We start from the raw sequence: 14,404 nt of genomic DNA, 5'->3' as shown, positions 1-14,404 counted from the left end.
AAACATATTATAATATAATAGCAATGAATATAAATTAAAAAAAATTGAAAAATATTGAGGGGGGAAAGTGTAATAGTTTATCATGGCTCCCACACACCAGGCTAATTATTGTGGCTGATAGGTTGGAAATGAACACCACTGCTAAAGGTGTCATGATGGTGCCGATAGGAGTGTAGCAGAGCATGTAATGATATCCAGACCGAGCAATCCAATCACTGATACTGACTTGTGTTTGTTTTCATGCTTAATCTTGAGGAGAACAGGCTCTGCTAAACCCATCTCACAGCAGCAAGTCCTGTCAAAATATCTCCTTTCCCTTCCCCCAGACCATAAGCTGGTGAAGTATATTTATAGCAATGACTTGTGTCCACTCAGCTGTCCCTATCACACTCCAGATATTTGGAAAGAAAAGGGGGAGGATCAGGCTGTAATGTGTCCCAGTGATCCTAACTTAGTCACTCTCCCTCTGCCTGCTCCTTCTGCTTTGTAGGACCTATAGCTGCCACCCTCCTTTAGGATCCTTGGTTTTCTGGATTATAAACTGCTGCTGAGCCAACACTGGGACCTTTATAAAGAGGTAACACAATGGATTCTTATCACTGCCAGTATTAATTTTTTTTTAGTTAGCTAAAAGTCACTATGAAACATTGTGAGAAAATGTGGCTCCAAAACCCAGAGTACTTTGTTGTAAGTGGTTCCATGTTTACACTGTCAGATCTGTGAGATGCTACATTACAGAAAGGAGTAAGGACCCAAAACTCTATCCTGAGGATTTTGTTTAAACACTGAAAAGGTTACTCTTTGCTTGTCCCTTATTTAGGAGCAATAAACTAAAATGCTTTCCTGTGTTTTCCAAAGTTTTGGCTTCAGTGAGGAAATTGAGCTACAGGCAAGGAATAAAATATTCGGTACATGTGTCAATACCCAGCCAGGGAAAGTGTGTTACAGCGACCTGCATTGTTGCACTGTGGAAAGGAGGTTCTTCTGACAAGGATTATTAAGAACACTTGTCTATGCTTTCCTGATGCCAGTCATAGCTCACTGTAGGCCAGCATCGTTCTGCTGATGTATGAGTGATCTAACCCTGTGAGCGGTGTCTGCTTGTTCTGGCTCTTGCTCTCTACATTGCTACTATTTGCTCTGGTCAGAACTCAATAATCATTTTCTGTTGTTTGATTTTAAATTTCCGAATCAGTAATTAACGTCTATTGAGTGTCAATCCTGATTTCAGCAAAGGCACAACTGCTTCTCTGCTCTCAGGGAAAGGCTGAAAGATTCTACTGAAATCTTTATTACGTTTTCTTTAGTTATACCTGCTAAAAATATATTTCAATACAGGATGGATTACACGCCACATAAGTTTCATATATATGCTAGAGCTAGACTGTTCTCGACTGAGGTGGCTGGTAGAGTCTAGCATGTGTATAAGTGTCCTCCTCTCAGGTCTGCTAGGCCAGTGTTTCTCATCATTTTATTGGTATGTACCCCTGTTAGAGCCCTGTACTCACCAAGTACCCCCTAGCATAGTAAACATTAGCACAAGAACCCCTTGACAAATATATATTTAAACAGAGTACATGATAATTGGTTCTTTTCAATTTCCAAGCATATACTATTGCTTTTAATTAGCTAAAAAAACTAATTTGTTGTTGTTTAAATGAGATTTATCATTTTCCAAAACTCTACATTTGTTATTCTTGGTTAAGTATATCAAGCCCGAGTACCCCATAGTACCATCAGAAGTACCCCCGTGGGGTACTTGTACCACACGTTGAGAACCTAGGTGCTAGGTCACTTAAGAAACTAGCATACTGTACAGTGCTGGAACTGGTGGGCAACCAGAATTGCGCATGTATGAACCTTTAGACTCCTTGTTTATGTATGTGGAGATTAGAAAGTAAAGCATGACAGATCAGCCAGTAGGTGTAGCTACAAAGTTATCGGCCTCAGCGCAAATTTTACACTGGGGTTCCCAAACACTGTATGTATAAAAATCACATGGTACAAAGTGTCAATACCTGCATAGCCACAGTGTGGGAGGAGGAGGGGAACAGAGTGTTTATTATAACCACTACTCAAAGCATATATAGAGTTGATCATTAAGTTGAAGAAAGACCTCAGATGGTCCCTCTGTTCCTGGGATCCTAATGCTGTCAACACCCCCTATAGCTATGCTGTAGACAGCCAGTAGGGACCACATGGATATGCTTTCTGGGGTAATAAGCTGGGATTGGAACACATTGTAAAGCATTAACATTGAATCCCCCATACCGCCTTTATTCTATGCAAGTGGTGCTTTGTGTTGGCATGGCAGCTGCCACAGGCAGGATATTAGGGACAGAAGTGTAAGGCCCGGTACACACTGGCAATTAAGTGGCAAATGGATCTGTAAAAATGGATCTCCATTGCTGTTCAGCTGCTTCTGTTCCATTTACCCACATCCCCCCAGACCCCCATCGCCAAAGTGGATTTTGCTGGCTAGAATGGCCTGTTTCTTCACTAGTGTGATGAAACGTTCCGTTTTCTCATTGCCCTCAATTCAGCGCTTCAGCTTCCATTTCACTGGGCTCAGCGGTCCAGAAAAAGTGGTCCAGCAGCAAACTTACGGAATCGTGCGGAACGGATGCGTTCAAAAGGATGAATGTGAGCGGATCCATAGGTTCTGTTGTATAAATAGGTCAACATTGGATCTGTTCCCATCAGTTACGATCCATTCCCTTCAGATCCGGGAGCGGATTGTTTTTTAACTTTAATATTACCTCACAAGCCTTGTAGCTGTGGAAGGGTCTGGGGATGCCACAGCCAGGAAATTAGGGACAGTAGTGTAACTATCACCTCACAAGCCTTGTAGCTGTGGGAGGGTCTGGGGATGCCACAGACCGGATATTCGGGACAGCAGTGTAACTATCACCTCACAAGCCTTGTAGCCGTGGGAGGGTCTGGGGATGCCACAGACAGGATATTAGGGACAGTAGTGTAACTATCACCTCACAAGCCTGGTAGCTGTGGGAGGGTCTGGGGATGCCACAGACAGGATATTAGGGACAGTAGTGTAACGATCACCTCACAAGCCTGGTAGCTGTGGGAGGGTCTGGGGATGCCACAGACAGGATATTAGGGACAGTAGTGTAACGATCACCTCACAAGCCTGGTAGCTGTGGGAGGGTCTGGGGATGCCACAGACAGGATATTAGGGACAGTAGTGTAACTATCACCTCACAAGCCTGGTAGCTGTGGGAGGGTCTGGGGATGCCACAGACAGGATATTAGGGACAGTAGTGTAACGATCACCTCACAAGCCTGGTAGCTGTGGGAGGGTCTGGGGATGCCACAGACAGGATATTAGGGACAGTAGTGTAACGATCACCACACAAGCCTGGTAGCTGTGGGAGGGTCTGGGGATGCCACAGACAGGATATTAGGGACAGTAGTGTAACGATCACCTCACAAGCCTGGTAGCTGTGGGAGGGTCTGGGGATGCCACAGACAGGATATTAGGGACAGTAGTGTAACTATCACCTCACAAGCCTGGTAGCTGTGGGAGGGTCTGGGGATGCCACAGACAGGATATTCGGGACAGTAGTGTAACTATCACCTCACAAGCCTGGTAGCTGTGGGAGGGTCTGGGGATGCCACAGACAGGATATTAGGGACAGTAGTGTAACGATCACCTCACAAGACTTGTAGCTGTGGGAGGGTCTGGGGATGGCACAGACCGGATATTAGGAACAGTAGTGTAACTATCACCTCGCAAGCCTTGGAGCTGTGAGAGGGTCTGGGGATGCCACAGACAGGATATTAGGGACAGTAGTGTAACGATCACCTCACAAGACTTGTAGCTGTGGGAGGGTCTGGGGATGGCACAGACCGGATATTAGGAACAGTAGTGTAACTATCACCTCGCAAGCCTTGGAGCTGTGAGAGGGTCTGGGGATGCCACAGACAGGATATTAGGGACAGTAGTGTAACGATCACCTCACAAGCCTTGGAGCTGTGAGAGGGTCTGGGGATGCCACAGACAGGATATTAGGGACAGTAGTGTAACTATCACCTCGCAAGCCTTGGAGCTGTGAGAGGGTCTGGGGATGCCACAGACAGGATATTAGGGACAGTAGTGTAACTATCACCTCACAAGCCTGGTAGCTGTGGGAGGGTCTGGGGATGCCACAGACAGGATATTCGGGACAGTAGTGTAACTATCACCTCACAAGCCTGGTAGCTGTGGGAGGGTCTGGGGATGCCACAGACAGGATATTAGGGACAGTAGTGTAACGATCACCTCACAAGACTTGTAGCTGTGGGAGGGTCTGGGGATGGCACAGACCGGATATTAGGAACAGTAGTGTAACTATCACCTCGCAAGCCTTGGAGCTGTGAGAGGGTCTGGGGATGCCACAGACAGGATATTAGGGACAGTAGTGTAACTATCACCTCGCAAGCCTTGGAGCTGTGAGAGGGTCTGGGGATGCCACAGACAGGATATTAGGGACAGTAGTGTAACGATCACCTCACAAGCCTGGTAGCTGTGGGAGGGTCTGGGGATGGCACAGACCGGATATTAGGAACAGTAGTGTAACTATCACCTCGCAAGCCTTGGAGCTGTGAGAGGGTCTGGGGATGGGTCGATGGATGGATGGATGGGCCCTTGGGCCAAAGGGGCCCTCCTTCAAAAACAGTATTAGGTCTTTATTGGTCCTGTGCTCATAATAATCACTTCTATAGATACTTTGAATAGTGGTAATTATTAACAAACTGTTCACCGAGCACAGCCATTTGGAGTGGAATTGTCCCAGTGCTGAGTACTAGTACAGCCACATGCTGAAGTTTGCCGCTCTATCACTTTTTCTGGTGGCATGCTCTCATCTGATGAAGTGCACAGGCTTTTTCATGGCTCCCTCAACTACATTACTGTTCCCAGTTCCAACAGCTTGATCATATGGTATCATATAATTTCTTTGGTGGGATTTAGAACAGTGACACATTATGGTGGGGAAGCATAAGATGTCATGTGAACTTAAATGAATGGCCAGGAGGGAGCTCTCCATCAGGAGATATCAGAAAACTACAAATTTAACTTTACTGTTAACCCTTGCTTTGGAGGGGGGCTGTAACTGGCTGGCTGTAGGGTAAGAGAGCGATGTATTGCAACAAATGTTTACCTCACAGGAGCCTATAGGCACAGATGTCCTGGCACCCTAGACTTTGCTCTCACCGAACCTACAACCCCCCACTGAACCGCACCACTATTGTGCTGGCTGGCCCGGCTGTCACCTCTCCCCTACTTCCCTTGCCCATCATAGGTAGCTACAGGTGCTCCTTAGCATTAGGTAGCCAGAAGTACCCTCAATATTAAGTAGCTAGGGGGGCCCCCAAGTAGGTAGCTAGAGGAACCTCAGTATTAGGTAGCAAGAGGTGCTCCTGACAGAAGGGAGATTTCATCAGTGGATTGCAGAGAGCACGGTGAGTAACCTCTCATTTACACCTCTCATCAGGACTCTGTATAGGGAAGGAGGGAGGTGCTTGGGGAGGGGAGTGAGCCGCCTTTTCATCATCAGGCGCCTGTAGGCACGTGCCTAAAGTGCCTTATGGTAAATCCAGCCCTAAACATGCAGATTTCATTTGGACAGTGACCTGCATTATTTGAACCTGGGTGACTGAAGCAGTGCAGAGCACTTCACATACTATATTTAGAGGATGGAGAATCAGGAGTATCAGCAATTACAACAGTTCCAAGTTCTCTTGCAGCTAATTCAGTTGTTGCAGACACAGTGTGAGTACCTGCTTTAGCCTTGCATTGCACATTTCCTGACGAAGTAGACATCAATTCAGTAATGCTTTTCTCGCAAGGACAGCTGGCAGGAGGTGCATCCATTGACTGTCAATAGGGATGAATCAATCACGGCAAAAACGGATTCACAAGACTTACACATGTGCACAAATCTGTAGGCAAAGGCGTGAGCAACTTATTTTCCATAAAATATCAGCTTAGTGTACTAGGCCGAGAATAATTACCGTAGCTTCATCATCTCGTTCCTCTGGCCACAGTATGCATTTGCATCATTGTCTAATCTGTTCATGATACACATTTGCCAGAATACATGTGCAAAATACCCCAAAGCCCCCCCCCCCCCCTTCCACCTCACCCCCATCAGACCCCTGCCCCATAGTATGTTTGTACTCTCTACGCTTATTTTCTTCTTCGCCTTTTTGATTCTACTATTCATATTTGTATTACGGAAAGCCATTTTCTCCTAGCCACCTCCAGCAGGGAAGAATTTGGAAATTCCATATCTGCCCCACATTCTAGCTCCAGTATTTATTTATTTATTGTATTCATAAAACGCCAACATATTACACAGCACTGGACATTGGTTAAGGTTACAGACAATATTTAGGGACTTGTTTGTAGTGGAACCGCACACAAAAGACCAAGTCCCTAAAGCAAGGGACTAGATGTGCTGGACCTTCCCTCTGGGTACCGCCAGAGTGTATACAGCAAAGCAATCGATTGAGGTCCGCACAATCCTGAAGTCGTTTTCAAGTCTTTATTAAACAAAGTTAAAACATAATGCTATCAGCAGCAACAGTCAGCTGTTTCGGGCTCCTGCCCTTTTTCAAGCCGCCCAGCATTAACCACATATAACATGACATGCACTATATATACAAGTGATCAGCCAATCACTGAACAGAAAGTCAAAAGCGGACCTGATGGGGAACTCCTCATTATTATGCACGGGGCTCACCACCTGACTAATCTAAAGCATCCTATTGGTTATCACCCATTCAACAAAATTACAATTGTAAACATGAAAAAAGTTAGCGGATCAAACTTCCGCATCAACTTGCAGCATAATTTATTCTATAAGGGTGTATACTTGCATAACATAACCAAGGTCCGCTCACCCGCAGACACCACCGATCTCCCACACCGCCAAGATGAGCCGCACACAGCATACGAGCGGCGAACAAGGCCACGCCCCTCCGTGACGCCAACTAACGTGTTGACACCAACCAATGGAGCGGCACGTAACAGCCTACCCCACTCCGTGATGTCCGCGCATCTCATCACCTAGGAGACGCTAGTAAACATCAAACTGGGGCCAATAATAAAAAAAGCTGTGTGAAACTCACCCCATCTAGCCGCGCAGGAGACCGGAAGGCGCCCACCGGAGTAAATGACATGATCTGTAGATATAAAAGTAAAAGAAATCAAAACGACATAAGGAACATTTAGATAACACAAACAATACTGCTATAGATTGAAGTTGAGGTCATAATCCTTGTTGAGACCCGTTCTGACAGTGTCTAACTCACGTATCCACCTGGCTTCAGTTTTTAGCAACAATCTTTCTCTGTCACCTCCCCTAACAGTACGGGGGACACCCTCAATCACCATAACCCGCAATTGGCTAACATTGTGTCTAGCAAGTGTAAAATGTTCCGATACCGCCTGATCCATACATTTATTGCGTATGGCTGACTTATGCGACGACATTCTTTTCTTAAGTCTCTGGGTAGTCTCACCCACATAACATTTGCCACACGGGCATTTAATCATATATACTACCGCACTTGAGTCGCAGGTAAATATTTAGGGGTGAGATACAGCAATAAGATAATACAGGAATACAATCAAACCAGATCACGCAGCACAGTATGAGTACAAGGTAATGCTTAGTCAGTCACTGGAGGGGAGCATGGAGATTAGGCAAGTCGAGTTCACTCAGATCTATAGGATGGGTGTACTGTAATGGAGGTGCTTGAACAGGTAGGAGACATAAGGAGTAGGACCCTGCCCAAAGGCTTACAATCTAGAGGGAGAGGTAGGGACACGAAAGGTAGTGGACCAGAGTTCAGCTGCAGGTTTAGAGCACTAGTGAGGGGGGGGGGGGGGGGGGGGGGAGGGTAGGCAAGAGTGAAAAGGTGAGTTTTGAGGTCCTTCTGGAAGGTGCTGGTGTTTCTTCCTTTTGCCAGTTCTGGACTAGTGACTTTTTAAAGAGACACTGAAGCGAAAAAAAAATTATGATATTATGATTTGTGTGTGTAGTACAGCTAAGAAATAAAACATTAATATCAGATACATCAGTCTAATTGTTTCCAGTACAGGAAGAGTTGAGAAACTTCAGTTGTTATCTCTATGCAAACAAGCCATTAAGCTCTCCGACTAAGTCTTACTAGTGGAGAGGGCTGTTATCTGACTTTTATTATCTCAACTGTAATTGAACTGTTTACTTTTTCTCTGCTAGAGGAGAGGTCATTACTTCACAGACTGCTCTGAAAGACTCATTTTGAATGCTGAGTGTTGTGTAATCTGCACATATTATAGAATAATGCAATGTTAGAAAAAACACTATATACCTGAAAATAAAAGTATGAGAATATTTTCTTTGCTGCTAATCTTCTAGCAATTATTCATAGTACACAACCAATTCACTATATCATATTTTTTTTTTTTCGCTTCAGTGTCTCATTAAAGGAAAACTGAGGTGTAAAAAAACAACAACTTTACGCACTTGTAGCTTCTTCCGGCCCCTTGAAGTTTGTCAGATCCCACACTAAGGCCCCAGTCTCCTTCAGTATGCTGCTTTTAGTTTGCAGAAGCTCACTGACCCAAGCTGGGTCATGACTCGTGAGTTGTTGTGTGCGCCTATGCAGTAGCAGTCAATAATGAAGTTTTCATAATACATGAGTTTCTTTTTCAGGTTATTTCTTCTAAGTTGCTCCAGAAAACCTTGACTTTGTAATTTGGCGAAAATTGTTTTTGCTTCTATCTTTTTGAGTATCTCTCTACTGGCATAGTGTACTAGCATAGTGACCTGCATAAGCTCCCACCAATCTTTTGTGCATAAACCTAATAATGAGTGAGGAGAGCAGTGGTAGTGCAGGTAAACAAAGAAATATGCAGAAATGCCATTGTACAGCATAAGTCCTGCATGGCAGGGGCATAGCAATTGGGGGTGCAGAGGTTGCAACCGCATCGGGCCCTTGGGCCAAAGGGGCCCTCCTTCAACCACAGTATTAGCTCTTTATTGGTCCTGTGCTCATAATAATCACTTCTATAGATACTTTGAATAGTGGTAATTATTAACAAACTGTTCACTGTCCCCTTCTTGCACCTCTGAAACTATAATTGCCATTGGCAGGTTTTGGTGTGCTGTATCAATTGTTATGTATAGAGTGCTTGGGGGGCCCCAATGTAAAACTTGCATTGGGGCCCACAGCTCCTTAACTACGCCACTGCTGCATGGAAACTACTACCAACAGTAAAAAAAATAGGGAGCTCGAGGCATATGATCTATCAAGAATGTATTTTATGGATGAACAAGAGGATGAACAGCCTGGCTCGGTACACCACCTCATTACAAGCACCACCTCCATGCTAAACCCTACCATATGAACCAGCCGGCATGGAACCTGTAGCAGACGGGTGTATGCATGCAACTGACCTCTCATGACCTTTTAATTTGGATCAAACCTTCAGGGACCAAAAGTAATCACTCTGTGACGGCATCTGGCTATCACGGTGTACTGGTCCACATACAGTGGCTTGCAAAAGTATTCGGCCCCCTTGAAGTTTTCCACATTTTGTCATATTACTGCCACAAACATGAATCAATTTTATTGGAATTCCACGTGAAAGACCAATACAAAGTGGTGTACACGTGAGAAGTGGAACGAAAATGATACATGATTCCAAACATTTTTTACAAATCAATAACTGCAAAGTGGGGTGTGCGTAATTATTCAGCCCCCTTTGGTCTGAGTGCAGTCAGTTGCCCATAGACATTGCCTGATGAGTGCTAATGACTAAATAGAGTGTACCTGTGTGTAATCTAATGTCAGTACACATACAGCTGCTCTGTGACGGCCTCAGAGGTTGTCTAAGAGAATATTGGGAGCAACAACACCATGAAGTCCAAAGAACCCACCAGACAGGTCAGGGATAAAGTTATTGAAAAATTTAAAGCAAGCTTAGGCTACTAAAAGATTTCCAAAGCCTTGAACATCCCATGGAGCACTGTTCAAGCGATCATTCAGAAATGGAAGGAGTATGGCACAACTGTAAACCTACCAAGACAAGGCCGTCCACCTAAACTCACAGGCCGAACAAGGAGAGCGCTGATCAGAAATGCAGCCAAGAGGCCCATGGTAACTCTGGACGAGCTACAGAGATCTACAGCTCAGGCAGGGGAATCTGTCCATAGGACATCTATTAGTCATGCACTGCACAAAGTTGGCTTTTAATGAAGAGTGGCAAGAAGAAAGCCGTTGTTAACAGAAAAGCATAAGAAGTCCCGTTTTCAGTTTGCCACAAGCCATGTGGGGGACACAGCAAACATGTGAAAGAAGGTGCTCTGGTCAGATGAGAACAAAATGGAACTTTTTGGCCAAAATGCAAAACGCTATGTGTGACGGAAAACTAACACTGCACATCACTCAGAATGCACCATCTCCACTGTCAAATATGGTGGTGGCAGCATCATGCTCTGGGGGTGCTTCTCTTCAGCAGGGACAGGGAAGCTGGTCAGAGTTGATGGGAAGATGGATGGAGCCAAATACAGGGCAATCTTGGAAGAAAACCTCTTGGAGTCTGCAAAAGACTTGAGACTGGGGCGGAGTTTCACCTTCCAGCAGGACACTGACCCTAAACATAAAGCTAGGGCAACAATGGAATGGCTTAAAACAAAACATATTCATGTGTTAGAATGGCCCAGTCAAAGTCCAGATCTAAATCCAATCGAGAATCCATGGCAAGATCTTTAAACTGCTGTTCACAAACTGTCCATCCAATCTGACTGAGCTGGAGCTTTTTTGCAAAGAAGAATGGGCAAAGATTTCAGTCTCTAGATGTACAAAGCTGGTAGAGACATACCCTAAAAGACTGGTAGCTGTAATCGCAGCAAAAGGTGGCTCTACAAAGAATTGACTCAGGGGGCTGAATAATTATGCACACCCCACTTTGCAGTTATCGATTTGTAAAAAATGTTTGAAATCATGTATGATTTTCGTTCCACTTCTCATGTGTACACCACTTTGTATTGGTCTTTCACGTGGGATTCCAATAAAATTGATTCATGTGTGTGGCAGTAATGTGACAAAATGTGGAAAACTTTAAGGGGGCCGAATACTTTTGCAAACCACTGTATGTAATGTAAAATGAAGGACGCATGGAAGGGGGGGGGGGGGGGGGCTGGACTGCTCAGGCATGGAAGTCACTTGGTGCTTTCTCAGGTGTGTGAAGTCAATTAGCACACAATCCCTTTTACTTACAGCATTCGTATTTAAATTCACATATTCTTGCAAAAAGTGCCTAAAATGCAAAAAAGCATCTAAAATAGGGGTAAGAGGCAGGTATTGGAGTGGGGTTTTCATGTTAGGGATCAGAGTTTTTACTTTTTTAGCTCGGATCATTAACCCCCTTGGCGGTATGAAAAATACCGCCAGGGGGCAGCGCAGCAGTTTAAAAAAAAAAAAAAAAAAATTTAAATCATGTAGCGAGCCCAGGGCTCGCTACATGATAGCCGCTGCTCAGCGGCATCCCCCCGCCCGCTTCGATCGCCTTCGGCGATCTCCGATCAGGAAATTTAGTTCAAAGAACGGGATTTCCTGGAGGGCTTCCCCCGTCGCCATGGCGACGGGGCGGGATGACGTCAGCGACGTCGGGACATCATTGGGACTCCGGATCCAACCCTCGGCGCTGCCTGGCACTGATATGCCAGGCAGCGCACAAGGTCTGGGGGGGGGGGGGGGGCGCCGCACCGGATAGCTAGCTGCAAAGTGCTAGCTGCGTCCAGCAAGAAAAACATTTATTTAAATCGGCCCAGCAGGGTCTGAGCGGCACCCTCCGGCGGCGGCTTACCGCTAAGGAGGTTAAGCAATAACCGTTGCCTGGCTATCCTGCTGATCCTCTGCCTCTAGTACTTTTAGCCATAGACCCAGAACAAGCATATGCAGTTGAGGCATTTTTGACATTATTGTCAGATCTGCCAAGATTAGCTGCATGCTTGTTTTTGGTGTTATTCAGACACTACTGCAGCCAAACAGATCAGCTGGACTGGCAGTCAACTTGTATTGTTTTAAAAGGAAATAAATACGACAGCTTCCATAGCCCTCTTACTTCAGGTGTCCTTTCAGTTTTAAGCTCATTCTCATGAAAAAAAGCTTTCTGTCCACCCCTTATCTTTTGTATTGTTTACTGTATACGCAAATTTGTCATTACTATTATAATTTCCATTGTTTTGGTTTTCCAAGGGCTTAAAAAAAAACGTAACATGAACCTAGCTACGTGAACCTATACATATGATTTTACTTTCAGAGAATTTAGGACAGAAGGGATGACCTCTTGCAGTTTTAATAATGAGTAAAAAGTCACTCTGGGTGCCGCTAGCATTTCCAGAGAGCCATTTACTCAGTCCCAGCTTGTTTCATTTCCTATCTGTTCTCCACCACAGCACTTTCACATTGATTGATTTTCTAGGAATAGCTGCAGATAACAGAGAGGCAGCTCAGAGGTACACAATTTCTCCAGGGATGCTTACAAGGCACAATCTAAGGATGGCTTAATGCAGTGAATCAATTCTGTGGCACGTTCATTTTGATGGATTCATCTGTGCACAGGCAGGTATTTGCTATAAACTTTGTTTACTCAGTGGTCTCCGGGGGACGGGCAACCTATTTACACTCCCGCTGCCTGTTACAACAACTGTGTTTCAGCAGGATAATTAATATGAGTTCTCAGGAACATGGGGGTCGGGTTTGCTAAAGCGGTTGTGTGCTTACTCATTGGACCACCAATCTCAGGAGATGCAGTAGTGTGGTTTAGGGTCAGTTCACATATCTGAGTAGCACTGGTATATAAAGTCAGCACAATGCAATGTCTCTCAGAGCGTGAACTATTGTGGTACAGTGGAAAGGTATGTCATTCATCATTATGAATGACTACACTTTTCAGTGCTTGGCTAAAAGTGTTCTCGCATACTTGCATTACAGCACAGGACTTCACCGGGATTTGCTGACATCCTGGTCAAACTCGAAGGCTAAAAAATGGAAAGTACCAGAGGGACCCAATTTAACGGATTGGATAGCAAGTAGGTTTAGTTTTTTTGAGCTTGAGGGATGTGAAGCAGATGAAGCGGTATCTGACAGTAACCTGCAAGGGTGTAAAAGGGCATGGTATGGATAAAAATGGTAGAGTGAATAGCTTGATGGTTTGACCTGGACAGTATGAGTGTTTGTCAGTCTGTTTTTGACCAGACAAGAATTCACGTAGTGGAGCCACCTTAACGATAAAACCTGGCTGACTATTTGAAGTACATGCAGAGGGCCTTGAAATGATGAATAGAGATGGGATGGGGCGAACAAAATAATACAATACTTTAGAGGATGAGTGAATGGTTGGATGTTAGAATAAATAGTGTGTCTATGCTCAGTTCAGGATCTCCTACAGTGGAATGCGAAAGTTTGGTCAACCTTGTTAATTGTCATGATTTTCCTGTATAAATCATTGGTTGTTAGGATAAAAAATGTCAGTTAAATATATCATATAGGAGACACACACAGTGATATTTGAGAAGTGAAATGAAGTTTATTGGATTTACAGAAAGCGTGCAATAATTGTTTAAATAAAATTAGGCAGGTGCATAAATTTGGGCACAGTTGTCATTTTATTGATTCTAAAACCTTTAGAACTAATTATTGGAACTCAAATTGGCTTGGTAAGCTCAGTGACCCCTGACCTACATACACAAGTGAATCCAATGAGTATAAAGAGTATTTAAGGGGTCAATTGTAAGTTTCCCTCCTCTTTTAATTTTCTCTGAAGAGTAGCAACATGGGGGCCTCAAAACAACTCTCAAATGACCTGAAGACAAAGATTGTTCACCATCATGGTTTAGGGGAAGGATACGGAAAGCTGTCTCGGAGATTTCAGCTTTCCACAGTTAGGAACATACTGAGGAAATGGAAGACCACAAGCTAAGTTCAAGTTAAGACTCGAAGAAGTGATAGACCAAGAAAAATCTCAGATAAACAGAAGCGACGATTGATGAGAACAGTCATAGTCAACCCACAGATCAGCACCAAAGACCTACAACATCATCTGGAGTCACTGTGCATCGTTCAACCATTCAGCGCACTTTACACAAGGAGATGCTGTATGCGAGAGTGATGCAGAGGAAGCCTTTTCTCCGCCCACAGCAAAAGCACAGCCGCTTCAGGTATGCTAAAGCACATTTGGACAAGCCAGCTTCATTTTGGAATAAGGTGCTGTGGACTGATGAAACTAAAATTATTTAGGCATAACAAGGGGCATCATGCATGGAGGAAAAACACAGCATTTCAAGAAAAACACCTGCTACCTACAGTAAAATATGGTGGTGTGGCCAGTGCAGGGACTGGGAATCTT

General features: G+C 44.6%; 1 protein-coding gene across 1 annotated transcript in view; it reads left to right on the top strand.

Moving 5' to 3' along the window:
• The first annotated feature begins 442 nt into the window (after positions 1-442).
• The window catches only part of LOC137520706 (unconventional myosin-XVIIIb-like), an 816,938-nt gene continuing 802,976 nt past the window's right edge, over positions 443-14,404 (top strand). The window contains exon 1 of the mRNA XM_068238990.1: positions 443-577. The gene's annotated coding sequence lies outside the window, so the exon portion shown is untranslated. The remainder of the gene's footprint in view (positions 578-14,404) is intronic.

The sequence above is a fragment of the Hyperolius riggenbachi genome, chromosome 1 (genome assembly GCF_040937935.1).
Source record: "Hyperolius riggenbachi isolate aHypRig1 chromosome 1, aHypRig1.pri, whole genome shotgun sequence".
NCBI classification, from domain to species: domain Eukaryota; kingdom Metazoa; phylum Chordata; class Amphibia; order Anura; family Hyperoliidae; genus Hyperolius; species Hyperolius riggenbachi.
The sequence above is the reverse complement of the archived record's forward strand: the minus strand, read 5'-3'. Positions and strand labels throughout refer to the sequence as shown.